Source organism: Dermacentor variabilis, chromosome 3 (genome assembly GCF_050947875.1).
Source record: "Dermacentor variabilis isolate Ectoservices chromosome 3, ASM5094787v1, whole genome shotgun sequence".
Lineage (NCBI taxonomy): Eukaryota > Metazoa > Arthropoda > Arachnida > Ixodida > Ixodidae > Dermacentor > Dermacentor variabilis.
In genome coordinates, this window is record NC_134570.1 from 231834374 (window position 1) to 231849892 (window position 15519).

At 47.0% G+C, this 15519-nt stretch overlaps 1 protein-coding gene across 6 annotated transcripts in view; it reads left to right on the forward strand.

Moving 5' to 3' along the window:
- Window positions 1-15519, forward strand: part of LOC142576703 (calcium-activated chloride channel regulator 1-like) — a 388135-nt gene that overhangs the window by 271803 nt on the left and 100813 nt on the right. The window lies entirely within an intron of this gene.

The window sequence follows — 15519 nt, forward strand, 5'->3', positions numbered from 1 at the left end:
GCAAGCATCCTCCCCGCTCTTCCTTTTCGTGCGGGCGAGATTGATCTGCGATCTTCGGCTCCGCTCGCACGCTTTGCGATGGTGTTATAGCCCTTGGACTTTATACGGTACATCGCGGTAGCGAAAGTAAAGGCTGTTTCATATGCTGCGATGGGAACGATGAAAATTGGTGCAGTCGCACGCGTCGCAATGCGATTTTTAGAGAGCCCATTTCACATGACTGCGATTTCAACAACGCGACATGTGCGACAACCATGGTTGCTTAATGCCAGGTTTCGTGGCACGCGCTGCAGAATTCTTTTAATGTAATGAAGAACATGTTTACAATATAATAGTATTGACTTTTCTTGACTATTGGAGAATTTAATATGCACGTTTAGTAATTTAAAAACGTGTTAAGATTTGTTTTGGAGTGCGCAACGGTGGTTTCTCAAGTTCAGTGCGACATGGCGCGCGTAAACAGCAGTTCGCAGGTGGTTTAGCGTTGTGTGTCTAATCTGCCTTCTATGACCGTTTCGGTCTGCCTACGCTACAACAATCTACAACATGATCTATCAACAATTTTATATAGCTACCCTCACCGCTTTTGCACTATTTGGAATTAGGCTTCCACGAAGTCGTCGTGACAGCCCAATTAGATCCTCGCGCTATCCGTGCTCGGCTTCAGCTTCTGGAAAATTGATGGCTTTATATTGCTCGTGATTGCGCATATGCCGTACCTGCTCCTAGCCATAATTTTACGCAAAAAAGCAACAAAAAGCACCAGCCCGAAAGCCCGTGTGTGCCCCTGAACGAAGCCGGAAATGATCTGTGTGATTACCGGACGTGGAATGAAAATTGTGCTGTAAAATTCAACCTTAGCGCTAGCCTGTTTCGTCCATCGCCGTCCGTGCGCTTTGAATACATATATATATATATATATATATATATATATATATATATATATATATATATATATATATATATATATATATATATATACATGGGAATCCTCTCTAAATATTTCTAAACGCGCAAAATGCAACGCATCAAATGTTTTGAGCAGCTAACGTCACTTTTGTAGAAACCTGTACATTGTACCATAGAATTCTAAAAGACACGCTTCTCGTCCACTTTGTTGTCCTTTGTCTCGCGCTGGTAGTATACTCGAAGTTTCTAACAAGAAGACCATATCAATACGCGCTATCCATAATGCAGGATCGTAGGCCCACGGCAGGCGCACTTGCCGTAGAGTTGTTCAGCTTTCTCCTCAGCCTCGGACGCCGCTCACAGTTAGCCTGTTTTGTGGAAATAAATATTATTATTATATTATTAATGTTATTAGATTTTACAGTTTCTTCACTGTAATTCATAGCAATCATTCAGATTTCTTAAGCTAGACATGCATTGAACCTGTTTTAGATCAACATTGTTGCGACATGCTTATGGCAATCATTTCAAACTAGATTGCTCCAGTCAGAGAAAGTACAAATGAAACTCTAAATGTCTATTCCAATTTGGTATTCCTAAACCGATAATATTGGAAGAATTTTATGCCTGCTTGCATTGCCTACAATTCAATGTTCAGAGCTGGAAAAACTGATTCTTTTTCCTGTTGTCCAAAGGCTGCTACAATGTCGATGGCAATCTATAATTATTAATTTCGAAAGTGTTAATCAATGACTATATCTCTAAGCTTATAAATGCGTTTTTGCTCCATGAACACAATTAAGTTTTCTTTCTCCCTCTCATTGACAGCCATGTTCACTTTCATAAGTATCAGGATGTGAACGTTTTGGAGTTTCTCCTGAGCATTTGTCTGCATCCTATAGTATGCGTGTTTGTATCAAGTTCTGGTGTTGCAATCACAGTGATCTACGCATATTTTTATATTGCAACAAACGAATTTATTGAACCTTGTTTTCAAATCTACAACGTGTCCATGCAGTGAGGACCACATTAATAAGCAATAAAAGCTGCAGATTCAGTGCACATGTTGCAATCTATGCGAAGTGAAGTTTTTGTCAAAGGGTCAATTAAGTACTAATAAACTAACTGCGATATATACAATTGGTCTTACTTTCAACAGTCCAACATGTCACCATTTGCAACGTTTGCTTATGCACCGCATAGATCATAACCTTTATGTCGTGTAATGTTTATGCACTAGACTGTTCCAAAACTATACCGAAATGCAAACGGCAGTTAATGTTGATGCACACTGCGAGACACCAACACAGTGACATTTGTTGAGGGAGGAATGGTGCGAAGTGTATGCAGATGAATAAATGACATGTGCTTATGTACTTATTTATTTATATACCTCGCAGGCGCAAGGTTGGAATATTAGATGAGGGGGAATAAAAAGTAGTTACAAAAGCACAACATTAAGAAAAATCCAGCAAAAAATCAGCACTAATACAATGCACCAACAAGCCCTAAGTGTTTTACTGGCACAACATTACACAATACTTAACAAACAATAACAGAAAAAAATTACTGCTCATGCACCCTGTACAGATGGTAAACCAGCGAAGCTGAAATGTGCGGCCCCAGTGTTTTTCAATAGGTTGATTCGGACGGTTTATTTAAGTAATTCTATATTATTTGTTATGTCTGTGCTTCTTAATGAGGTTACGCACACGTTTGGCTTGGATTTATCACATTGTTCATTTGGAATGCCACACATCACGCTTCGCAAGATCACCATCATGGAAAGGGCGACGAGTGGCTCATTGTGTTAATCCAGCGGGTCCATCAAAATCTTTCTGAATTATGTTACGCATTTGTGTTTTGTAATGCGTTAATCATAGTAATTATGACTCTGTTATGCCCTGTAGTTACTAAGGGGCACACTGAGGCTGCACATTTCATTTAAATAATTACAGGGACACATTTTATGCTTATGGGATGTCGGAAAAAGACTGTTGCAGGCGCGTTCTGTTGCGAGAGAGAAACGACGTCACTATCAGTGTGACCAATGGCCCAGCAAACCTTTGCTTCGAGATAATTATGACATCATGATCTTGTCCCTTTCCTGCAATAATACGTAGATAAACGCATATGTTTTAAATGCATAAGCTTTTTTATGTCTACCCAACAAGAAATTTCTCTGTCCATCATGTCAGACAAGTGAAATGGCTCACGCCCCCCTAAACAATGGCTCATACCCCTGCACTAGGGTTTTTCTGGTCGGACCACGATGATGATGATGATGAAAAACTTTATCCCTCTTTAGAGGGAAGGGGGCAACGGAATAGAGGGTGGGGGAGGAACTACTTGAAGTAGGCCTCCTCTATCCCCGTGTTTGGCCTAAGCGTATACAGCTTCACTGTAAAAAGAATGAACACCTTTCTTCTAGAGACCAAGACGATCGTGAGGTGTATTAACAGATGAAAGTTTATTGAACATGCCAAGTAAATGCTGGTCGACAAACAAAAAATCGATGTTACAGAAAAAGCAGAACCAAAATCTGATGTGTGTCCATACAGATCCCAACGGGAAACGCATCCATCTCTGAAAGTGTAACACAGCCCATGCTGACACAAGATTCTGCCAGTGTCCTTGAATCTACAGCTTCCATAATTTCTCTACGCAGCAGATCTCCACAGAATGCTAGCTTATTCCTCTACAATTCATCCTCGACATCTGCGCGTGCAATTTAGAGGAAGAAGCTAGCATTCTGTGCAGATCGGCTGCTTAGAGAAATTATGGGAGCTGTAGATCTAAAAATGCTGGGAGAATCTTGTCAGCAAGGCCTCCGTTAGAAATGGATGCATTATCTGTCAGGAAACACACATTGATCTTTGCTTCTCCTTCTTGCGTATGTTCGGTTTATTGCTTGTTAGCCAGCATTTACTCGGTATGTACATTAAACTTTTCGTTGTCAGATCATATCGGTTTTCTTGTTCGTCCTATGTGTCCTCTGGTGCCGTTTGCAGCGAGGCTATTTTTGATTCTTTTTAGACTGCAACAAGTCACCTAAACGGTCTTATGATGCGCCTGCGTAGCTTATAAAATCTTTTATTTGGCCAATGTAGCAAGAATGTATACTGTGAAGCAGTAAGGACAGGGTAAGCTAACTTTTAATTAAAACATTTATTGTGGAAATGCTGTAATTCATAAAGGTTTAACAGAAAGTAGTAGAGCAGCAAAACCTGATAAAAGTGAGTGCTTGATAAAACCAAACATAAGAACGGGAAAGGGAGAAAATACATACATATATAAAAGTCCAGGGAAAAAAAAAACATTGTGATCACCAAGTGCGCATGTGGCTACCTTCCAAGAAACTCGTTTTTTTTTCAATGGCATGGAACTAGAAGAGTGTGCTTGTATAAAGCAAGCTGTCAGTCTGTCTATTGGAATAAGAACAGTGTTTCTCGAAAGGTGCGGGCATGCAGGATTGGCAATTCTAATGATTTTTTTCATGCACTTGGAATTTTTCTATATTTTCTTTTTGTAGCATTTTCATTTATGTTTTGCCGCATCAAGCTCCAATTTTTTTCTAGCCTTCAAAGATATCTTTTTTTTTCTGGTAATTTGTATGAATCGTCACTGTTGTACAAAGAACAATAGTTGAAAGCCAGCCCTAATCCGTCTCTAGTGTCATACTGTTGATACTGCTTCATGCTATGCACCCTTGCAACATGTGTGTGTGCGTGTGTGTGTGTGTGTGTGTGTGTGTGTGTGTGTGTGTGTGTGTGTGTGTGTGTGTGTGTGTGTGTGTGTGTGTGTGTGTGTGTGTGTGTGTGTGTGTGTGTGTGTGTGTGTGTGTGTGTGTGTGTGTGTGTGTGTGTGTGTGTGTGTGTGTGCATTGATTTGGATGTGAAATCGAGCCCTTGGGCGGAAGTATCATTCTTCTCCTGTGCAGCCTCATGAATTAACTATAGCGTAACAGAAATACAATGGACAAGAACGAAGTGAACTCACAGAGCGCTTCTTTCTTGTCCGTTGTCTAACTGTTGCGCTTTAGTTAATATAGAATACACACGAACTCTTTCACTTTTCAGTTCTTATGTCGGGCTTATAAGCCTGCTTGTGTCCTGGGATATCTGCGTGGTTATGTAACCTGTAATTTAATTTTGGCCACGTGCTTGCAAGTCACATGTCAACCTCCTGATTTTCCCGACAATCTCGAGTGATCTGCAGGCCCAGACAGTTTCTCGTGAATTCGTGGAGGTGTGCAGGGTGTTGTGCAGGGTGTAATTCGCGCTACAAGTGCTGCTTTGATTGCTTTCAGTTCAGCTTTTCTAGGTGTAGGATGACCGGGAATTGTACACACTTTTATGGGGTTCAATTTTCTGTAGTGTCTTACTACTGTTACACTGCTATTGCCACATCAGTGTACTATATGTGCCTGATGTTTGCTTGCATCTTCCTGATTAGCAACCTCCTCTGTGTTTGGCAGTTGTATATAGTCTTGTGGCCTAATTGCTTGCCCCCATATTAGACGGTATGGGCCTGTTGTGTTTCAAGTTCAGGGGCTCCCGAGGTTGTTTCTGAAGGGAGGGGTAGTCGTCTTTGTATCTCATATGCTCTTGGGACCAGGTTCTGAGCTCTTGAGACAAAGGGGGGGATGCAAATGAGAGAAAGGCAGGGAGGTTAACCAGACTTAAAACCTCCGGTTTGCTACCCTGCACTAGGGGAAGGGAAAGGGGAAGTAAAGACGGAAAGAAGAGCGTGACAAAAATAAAAGCGTGAGAAAAAAAATATGAAAAGGGATGAAATGGGGTCCTTATAGTCTTTCTAATACGCCACTGTCACGTAGAAAAGTCAACAAAGCCTTGACCGACTTTTGCTGCGACGACAGTTCACGTCGGCATTCCAAAACTGACTGTTCTGAAAGTGGCCTGTCGTCAAGGCGTGCCAACGTGGTCGCTAGTGACAGCCGGTGCGCGCTGTATTGAGGACAGTGGCAGAGCACGTGTTCGATGGTCTCCTCGCCGCCGCAGTGTCTGCAAGCCGCGCTGTCGTCCATACCGACTCGGAAGGCGAAGGATCTTGTGTAGGCGACACCAAGCCACAGTCGGCAAAGTACTGCTGTTTCTAGTCGAGAGAGTCCAGATGGGGGTCGAAGTCGAAGGGATGGGTCCAGTCGGTGTAGACGTGTATGCTGTAAGCTTGGTGTGTTCCATAAAGTTTTGATGGATTCATTTGCAAGCACACGAATTTTCGTTGCAGCGTCTGTTCTTGAGAATGGAATGGAGTCTTGGAAGCCCTCCTCATGTGCAGATCGTGCTGCTGCGTCGGCAAGTTCATTGCCCATTATGCCACAGTGGCTTGGAATCCACTGCAACGTGATGTCGTGTCCTTGCTCGACGAGGTGGTGAAGCAGCAGTCTGATTTCTAGAACTAGTTGTTCGTGGGGTCCTCGGCGTAAGGCAGAAACCAAACAATGAAGTGCAGCCTTGGAGTCAGTGAACACGCTCCATTTCTTGGGTAGTTCTTCAGAAATTACACGAAGTGCGCAACGAATAGCAGCAAGCTCCGCGGCAGTCGATGTAGTCTGGTGAGAGAGTCGAATCTTTATGGTGGAAGGTTTTGCAGGAAAGATCACCGATCCTGCAGACCCATTCACCGTGGTTGAAGCGTCAGTATACAGATGATGATGATCGTTGTACGTCTCGTACAGCAAGAGCAGTGAAAGCTGCTTGAGTGCTGGAGACGAGAGTTGGGCTTTTGTTCGTATGCCTGGTACGACAAGTCGAACCTTTGCTTGAGCCAAGCACCATGGTGGAAACGGAACTCTCGCTGGAGCTGTATAACCTGATGGAAGGTACGCACGATAGGGCAGGACAGTTTCACAAAAGGAAGCACGTGGTCGATCCTCTGGCAGTGAGCCTAGATGATGGGCAGGGGCTCGAGCAAGGTGTCTTACGTGTGCTCTGAGTGCTTCCATGACTATATGGGTCTTGGCTGGGAAATCGTGTGCAATCGCAATGGTTTCAGCCGTTGACGAACACCGCGGCAAGCCAAGACACACTCTTAGCGCCTGGGCCTGGACGCTTTCGAGTGTACGGATATTACTTCTGCAGGTGTTGGTCAGCACAGGCAAGCTGTATCGCAAATACCCAAGAAAGAGCGTCCTGTACAGTTGCATCATTGCATGTACTGAAGTACCCCAGACATTTCCTCCAAGAAACTTAAACACATTAGAGATATCCGTCAGGCGCTTCTTTAGGTAGGCCACATGAGGACTCCAGCAGAGGTCGCGATCAATGATTACTCCTAAGAATCGGTGCGTCCTGACATAAGGAATGTTTTGACCGTCGATAGAGACATCGTATGATCTCATTGGCTTCCGGCTAAACGCGACCAATGCGCATTTTTCTGGCGAGATCTTGAGGCCTTGTTCATTTAAGTAGGCCGATGTTGACGTGGCAGCTTTTTGAAGCCTGGCGCGTACTTGCGGCCGTGTCACACCAGATGCCCACACGCAGATGTCATCGGCATACATGGAAATTTTAACTGTGTTCGGAAGTCGTTCCACGAGACCAATGAGTACAAGGTTGAAAAGCGTTGGACTCGAGACACCACCTTGTGGAACTCCATGGTGCGTATAATATTCCGAGGTTGGGCCAGCTTCAGTGTTAAGAAATAGAGACCGCCTATGTAAATAACTGCGAGTCCAACGATATAATGGACCGCCTAGGCCCACCGATTCCAATGCTTCAAGTATGGCGTCATGAAGAACGTTGTCGTAGGCTCCCTTTATATCTAAGAACATTGCGACAGATAATCTCTTACACGTCTTTTGGTGTTGAACATAGGTTACCAGATCAATAACGTTGTCGATAGAACATCGGTGACGTCGAAAACCAGCCATGGCGTCCGGGTAGATTTCGTAATGTTCAAGATACCACTCAAGTCTGGCGAGAATCATTCGCTCCATTACCTTCCCAACGCAACTTGCCAGCGCAATCGGTCGGTATGAAGTAATCTCTAAGGGAGACTTGCCAGGCTTAAGAAGCGGTACCAGGCGGCTGAGCTTCCAATCTTGAGGAACTTTGCCCTCTTGCCAGGACTCGTTATAGATATGAAGGAGTGCACTTCGTGCCCGTTCACCAAGGTGACATAGCATGCGGTAAGATATGTCATCCGGACCAGGCGACGACGACCGATTACAGAGGGCGAGCGCCGCGTCAAGCTCTTGCGTCGTGAAAGGCAGATCCATGCGTGAATCGCGTGAATCTGGAATACGGTTCAATGTAAGCGAACCTGTGCGAGTTGGCTGGCCCGCAATCATAGCACAGAAGTCTTCCGCCACATCAATGTCTTGTCGGCGCTGGAATAGTGCTAGGGCCTTAAACGGGAAACGCTGTTCCGGAACAGAACGTAGACCTCGCACAGTTCTCCATATTTGAGATAGCGGTTTGCGGGGATCTAGCGACGCACAAAATTTCGACCAACGCTGAGCCTCTAGTTTATCCATGCGCCGTTGTATCTTCTTTTGCATTCGCCTGGCTGTTCTGAGATCCTGAATTGACTTAGTGCGTCGATATCTCCTTTCGGCACGACGGCGAATCGCACGAAGCCGCTCCAATTCCAGGTCGAATTCAGAATACCTTGGAGAACACGTAAGTGTGTGCGTGGCCGTCTGTGCCGTTTTCTTAATAGCTTGTTGAAGTCCACAAGAGAGGCCTTTGTGACAAGCGTCCTCAATCTGGGATTTAAAGACAGACCAATCTATTCTTCGTATCGTGGTGAACGTATACGTGTTAGATATTCCCTTGATCTTGAGGTAGGTGGGGATGTGGTCACTTCCGTGCGTTTCAATGTCCAAAAACCACTTAACATGTGTGGCGAGGCGGTGGGAGACGAAAGTCAAATCGAGGCAGCTGCTGTATGTTACTCCCCGCAGAAATGTTGGACTCGCGTCATTCAGCAGGTAGAGACCATTGTTGGAAGCTAAGGAAGCTAGTCGTCTTCCCGTCGCCTTAACCTTTGAGCTTCCCCAAATGGTATGGTGAGCGTTGAAATCCCCAGTGATAATCCATGGACCAGGTTGTGTTTTCAAGATGTCTTCTAGTCTTTTGGTGTCAAATCGACTTGATGGAGACAGATACACCCCCAAGAGTGCAAAGGTGACTTTCCTATTTTTAACAGTCATGCACACATACTGATTGTCGTCATGATGTTGCACCGGTTGGACGACGTAAGTGAGTTCACGGCGAATGAACACGACCACCTTGCTACTTTTGATGTCGCTCGATGAGAATATTGTCTCGTAGCCGGATAGTCTCATTGGATGGGATAATCTTGGTTCACAGATGACAATGATTGGAAAGCGGTTAGTGAGAACAAATTGACGAAAATCGGCGATGCGAGATCTTAGACCTCTCGCGTTCCACTGAAGGATCGACGCTTCTCTGACCTCCTTACGAAATGACTTGTGATTGTCAGTCATGGCTTCACTCAAGGCTTGCTAGGACGGGGCTCAGCGCGTCGAGCACTTGTAGTCCACTACGAGCAGATGGAGTGTCAATGCTTGTCAACATGGCCCTGATGACATTCACAATGGATCGCAGCACCGGGATCATTTGGCAGTCGACTGCTGAAGCCTCACCGACAGATGCGGGCTTCGGTGGGAGGATCAAGCGTGGAGGCTCCTTAGAAGACTGAGAAATCGCAAGCGCCGGCCACTCCTCCACGGGGGCAGCAGTTCCCCTCTGAGGCCTCCTTGTGCTCTCGGGCGTTCCATATGAAGATGATGACGTTGGCGCAAGCGGCGCACGAGCGCCACCCTGTCTTGAGCGTAATTTGTGCTGGAGGCTGGGGCTCTACTCTGTCTAGGTGCTTGTCCGTTTGGTCTTTCTCACAGAGGTCTTCAAGCATGGTAAAGTTGCAAAGACCTTTATAACCCGATGCCTGTTTTCGATGAGTTGTCTTTTTTGTGCGCTGCTGGTAATTCATACTGTACAATACCTTGGACAGAAACACAGCATCTGCGATTTTCATAGTATCCACTCGTCTACCCCCAATGATTTCAAGGTTATTCTTTGCACCACGTGCAGAATTTGCGTCCAGGCATGGCATAATTGTTTGAACTACGTGCTGGCTCTGCCCTCATGGTGTTACACTAACTAAGCATTTGTGGATGTGCAAGAACTGCTTGTAGCTAAATGATTCAGTTTCACAGGAAGGGACGCAACTGGCTGGTTTCACTGCACAGTTTTGATTTACTTTTCTTTAACGTGTCGTTTTCTACTGTTTTATCCCCACAAGAACAGGCTGTTTGCCTGCTTTTCGCACTCCTGTACGAGTTTTACATGACGGTGCAGGTGGGTACGTTGTCACTGTGCTACTATGGACGACCGCACGCCAAGTTTCATCCTAGACGCCAGCGCTCGTTTCTCCCCTGGCGGAACGATTTCATCTCCAACGGGTGTAGGTTTCCGCCGCCGCTTCCCTTGGCGGTAGCGCCCGCATTCAGTTCGCGTTGCGCGCGCAATGTCTCTTCTTTGCGACGGCGCCTCTTCAGATGACCGGAAATTATTGTGTTGTTAACTGTCACGACCGCAATGTAAACACGAAGGGGTTGTTGCCACCAGTGATATTCTGCCAATTCACAAGAAAATGGCACGAAAAAAGCAGACGACAGACATGGATTACTGCGGTGCGCCGAGCGAAGTAAGCATCTGGCAAACGAAGCGTTCGACGAGCGCTTGTCCTGTCTTGTTTCTCGCGCTTCGTTTGTGTGTGCGCTGCCCAAGAATGGAAACCACTTCTGTTGTATGCGCTAGCAGTGGCTGAAGTTCACGCGTGCCGAGAAATTGAATATGTGCACGATGCATTGAACATGACCGGAGTTCATTCCCGCTTCACCACTTCACCGATCGATCGAGTTATTGGACGATACACGCCCGTGTCTTGGTCGCGCCGGCATTGCAGAAGCAGGAATGATTACTAATACTTTCAACTTCCATCTCTTGAGGACTGTAAAAAAATGGCCAAGCTGTCTACATTGCTGCCTCCATTCCATATTGTAGGGGACGTACTAGTTAAAGTTTGTGCGCATATCGTATATGTGCTGTGCAGCGATATATTTTGTTTATTTCCGCACAGTGTCGATGGAAGTCCGTTGTCGCCATCAGTGACAGCACGGATTTGTAGCAAACATATTGTGAGAATCAGCAAAAATGACTTTAGCTCGTATGTGCCGTATGTATGTGCCGCATCGTATGTGCTGACGATTTTTCCGGAGGTACATACGATGTCGTTTCCAATTACCTGCTCAGCGTCACTTACATGGTTAAGCAGACGCTGCCCTTTCGCCGCATTTCAGCCATAAAAATAATCTTCAAGTGTACCGATCTTCTTAAAGGCAAATAGAAGCGTATACAGTCTGTTTCACACTTAGGGGAAAACTCGGAACGTCTTGCATCGCGATGCGGCAAGCAATGGAGTCGTGCGGCGGCAGCAGCTCAAGCAGGCGCCGACGCTCGAGGGGCGGCGTCGTGATCTGCGTCGTCTGCTGCGGCGGCGCGCGCTGTCCGCATTGTCGGGAAGCGTGCTACTATCAGGGGCAGTGCACCGATTTCATCGGTACTGCGGGAACTCAGCTGATATGCTTTACTAAACGTTGTGCGTCGCTAAACTCTGAGCCTTCATTGGCGATAATGGAGTTCCACAAACTTCTTTTGACACCATGCTTCGTTTGTTCTTTCGAAAGGCCGGGGTACTGAGCGCGTGCACGTATATTTCTTCACTGTGTGTGTTACCGTAATAAGCAGCGACAAGATGCACCAAGATGTGCGCGCAACGTGCTCAGCCTTTGACACGAAAAGAAAACATATCACTCAACAATGATAACTATGGGGGTCGAACACGATGAAACAAACGGATACGATTAAAGGAATGTTTTAGGTTAAGACAATGAGCTAGAAGTGATTTTTCTCGACAATCATTCACTACACCAGACAGACCCTGCCCACCGGCGGGGAATTGGACACGTCACGCTCGGGACTTCAGTTAGTATCTCTCCATGTCCCCAGCAGCAGCGATGACAGCGCTCATCCTGGAAGGCAGTGAAGTGTAGAATGACTTGATCAGGGATGTGTTCATTCGCAGCACGTCTCAGTCGCTGACGATGGTGGATCGAAGCCTATCCTCGGGCGACTGATAGAGGGGGTGGTGCGGCAGCGATACTTTCAACGAGCCCCAGGCATCTTTTGGCGCCCAAAGATTGAGGCGGCCACCCCAAGAGAGTGACTGCGCGCTCTTCCAGCAGTTCTTGCACAACACGAGCAGTGTGGATCGGTGACCTATCGCGTTAGAATATATGGTCGCCTTCCAGAAACGGGCCGTCAAGAATGTATGGAATCAGTATGTCGTCTATGACTGCCCTGCAGCGATGAACTTACCTTCTAGGCTTATCGGTGGGCGCTGCACAACGCTTAGTAAAGAATACCGGCTCATTTCACGCAGTAACGATGAGATCGGCGCCCTGTAACTGACACTAGAACGTTTCCCGACAATGCGGCCAGTGCGCGCCGCCGTAGCAGACGACGCCGTTCAAGATCCCGCCCCTCGAGCACCTGCGCGAGCTGCTGCAGCTGCTGCCGCAGCCTGACTCAAGCTCTCGCCGCATCGCGATGCAATGCGCTCTGAGTTTTCCCCTAAATGGGAAACAGACTGTACTATCGGCCAAAAAATTAAACGGACCACGGCTCAAGTGGCCGGAGCGGCTGCGGGGCCACACCGGGGTGTTGCTATCGCGTTCCGCGCGCTGACGGCGAGAGTGCCCTGAGTGACGCCAGACTTCGCCCTCACTCTCACGCGGGGTCTCGTCACGCTTGATAAATTTCTAGTGCACCATTCGGTTGCTCTGCTGCTGACGGTAGCGACGAAGGGGACCGTGCGTCGCCGGTAGTCCAGCACATGGCGCTGTAGTGCAGTAGCGGACGGCCGCAGCGCATTGAAGCGTGGGCTCAGAAGGAATGAAGACCCGTTTTGATTGTTGTTTTGCTTATGTTCACCTTGTGTTTCATATTAGTGCATGTCGCCGGCGTCCACCGCTGCTCCATTTTAGGCTGCATGACACAAGTAGCAGCAACGGTGGTGACAGTGATGCGCGCTTTTTCACGCCAGCCCGATAAGTTACAGGCGCGAAGCTTTACTGAGGGCACGGCTTTTCTGTCAAGGGTACTTTTCCGGCAGTGTCTCCAGCAGTGGGTTTACTATTTACATGAGTGGCGCCTCTGAAAACTGCTTTAGTTAGCTACTACAATGCGTAAGCCGTTATGAAACTTTACAAAAGTACGGCCAGGAAAAGATAATTGGGAAGACAAATCGGAGAAACTATTTAGTCGTGAAAGTTTATTCACGGAAGCATTCGATGGCTTGAAGGGGTCCTCAGTGCGATGAAAAGTTGCCGTCGACAGCGATGACTTGGCTTCCTCGCCTTGGCATCGAGTCGAAGAGCGCCGCCACTATAGCTTCGGACGTCTGCGCAGCGCTTCCCGCTATCTAACTTATTGCGCGGACGTGAAAGAGCGCGCGTCACCGTAGCCGCCGTTGCGGCTACTTGCGTTATGCTGCCTAAAATCGAGCAGCGGTGGAGGCCGGCGACATGCACTAATATGAAGCACAAGGTGAATAACCAAAACAACCATCACAACGGGTCTTCGTTCCTTCTAAGTGCCGCGCTTTGATGCGCTGCGGCTGCCGGCCACTGCACGACAGCGCCATGTGCTGGACTACCGGCGACGCACGGTCCCCTTCGTTGCGACCGGCAGCAGCAGAGCAACCGAACGGTGCACTAGAAATTTATCAAGCATGACGAAGCCCCGCGTGAGAGTGAGGGCGAAGTCTGGCGTCACTCGGGGCACTCTCGTCGTCCGCGCGGGGAGCGCGATAGCAGCGCCCCGGTGTGGCGCCCCAGCCGTTCCGGCCACTTGAGCCGTGGTCTGTTTACTTTTTTGGCCGATAGTACATCGCCCTTCGAATGAAATGTCCACGCGCACACACGTAGGCACACACCGCGCGCGGCAAGAAACGTGCCCAAACACGCGCAGTGCAGGAGGCAATCAAGGCTGTGCGAACGAGAGGTGGGAGAGGGGTACCACCCGCTAATAGAATTTTGCTTCGCATGCGGCGCTCTCAACGCCGGTGCAGCAGCGCCGCTCTCGGTGCCGTTCTTGTCCATAGCAAGCGAATAATTTACTTAATTTACTAGCTGTAGAGTTATTTACCTTTCAAAGCAAATGTTAATACAGGTGCAGTAAGGATACAAATTCCGCAACCTATTCAAAGTTTATTGGTTTCTGTGCAAGGAAAAAAAATTCTCCAGAGAAGAGGTGCAACTTAAGGTGCATGTAATATTCGACAACAAATTAACGGCGCTGTTTATTCAAGCCACGAATTTAATGCTATCGTAGAAAATTCATTACGATAGTCTACACTTTTGCTCTGTCAAATTTAATAAGTGAGTTAAGATAACCTTTCAGGATGCATCGGAGAATTCACGCTTGCTAAACTGACAAGTGACACTGAACGATACCGCGTTCAGCACACCGTTGAAACTTCGGGTACTTTGCTGTCTTGTCATTTGCACTTGCCGATAGTGAAATTATTTAAGCTGCTCAGTACGCGCGGTTTTTGTGTGCTATTCAAGAAAAGAAAATTGTGAAGTCCCCAAAATTCCATATCGTCTCGTGGCAACTCGCAAAGGTCTACGAAGCAAACGTGAAAATGCACTTCATTTGCTGCGTAGCGTGTCACCGAAAGCGCAGAAATGGGAGAATGGAATCTGCGGTACACGTTATTTTTATTCTCCCTCAGCGTACGTACCGAATTCGATAATCCACGTCTCCACGCATTCCACTTGTTCAGCGAGACGCCATTTCCCAAAACAGACTGGCGAAATAGCTTTCCGTGCAATTGGACCGAAAATCGCTGTGATCGATTCGTTCGTGCGACTGTGCGAACAACCGGTTGGTCGCAGCCAAAAATCGAGGGGTCGGCACTGCGACTGCGATTTTCGTCGCGAACAACGGAAATCGCCATTCAGGTGCGATGAAAATCGCATCTTGTGAAACAGGCTTCATGCGCCTAGAGTGTCCATATAATTGAAATAAAACTACACGCAGTGAGCAAATACTTCCCTGAAAAAGAGGTATGAGCTTTGAGCGATGAAGTGTTCGAAACCGCTAATATTATAACTTGTTACTGGGCGAGTTGGCTGGGATCTAATGAATACATTGTTGCGCCAAAAATGAAAATAAAGACTTCGAATTTCTCGGTGCCAATCAAGTTGGCTGGACTGTGTCCGCGCATAAACCGCGTTGTCAAAAAGTCAGGATGCCAGAAAAAGCACACTAGACGGTGCGTGAAATGTGCGACGGGCGTTATGTACAAAATATCGCTCAAATGGGGAAGTCCTACGTTGGACAAACGGAGAGGGGTGTCAATGGCCGGGCCCGGGAGCATGAATTGTTTGTAATCAACTAAGGTAATGCGCACTTACCTGCCCATTGCATGGTTTGCCTGGAAAGCAGTTGCCAGCCACTGCTGCATGAGATAAAGATACTTGGCAGCAGT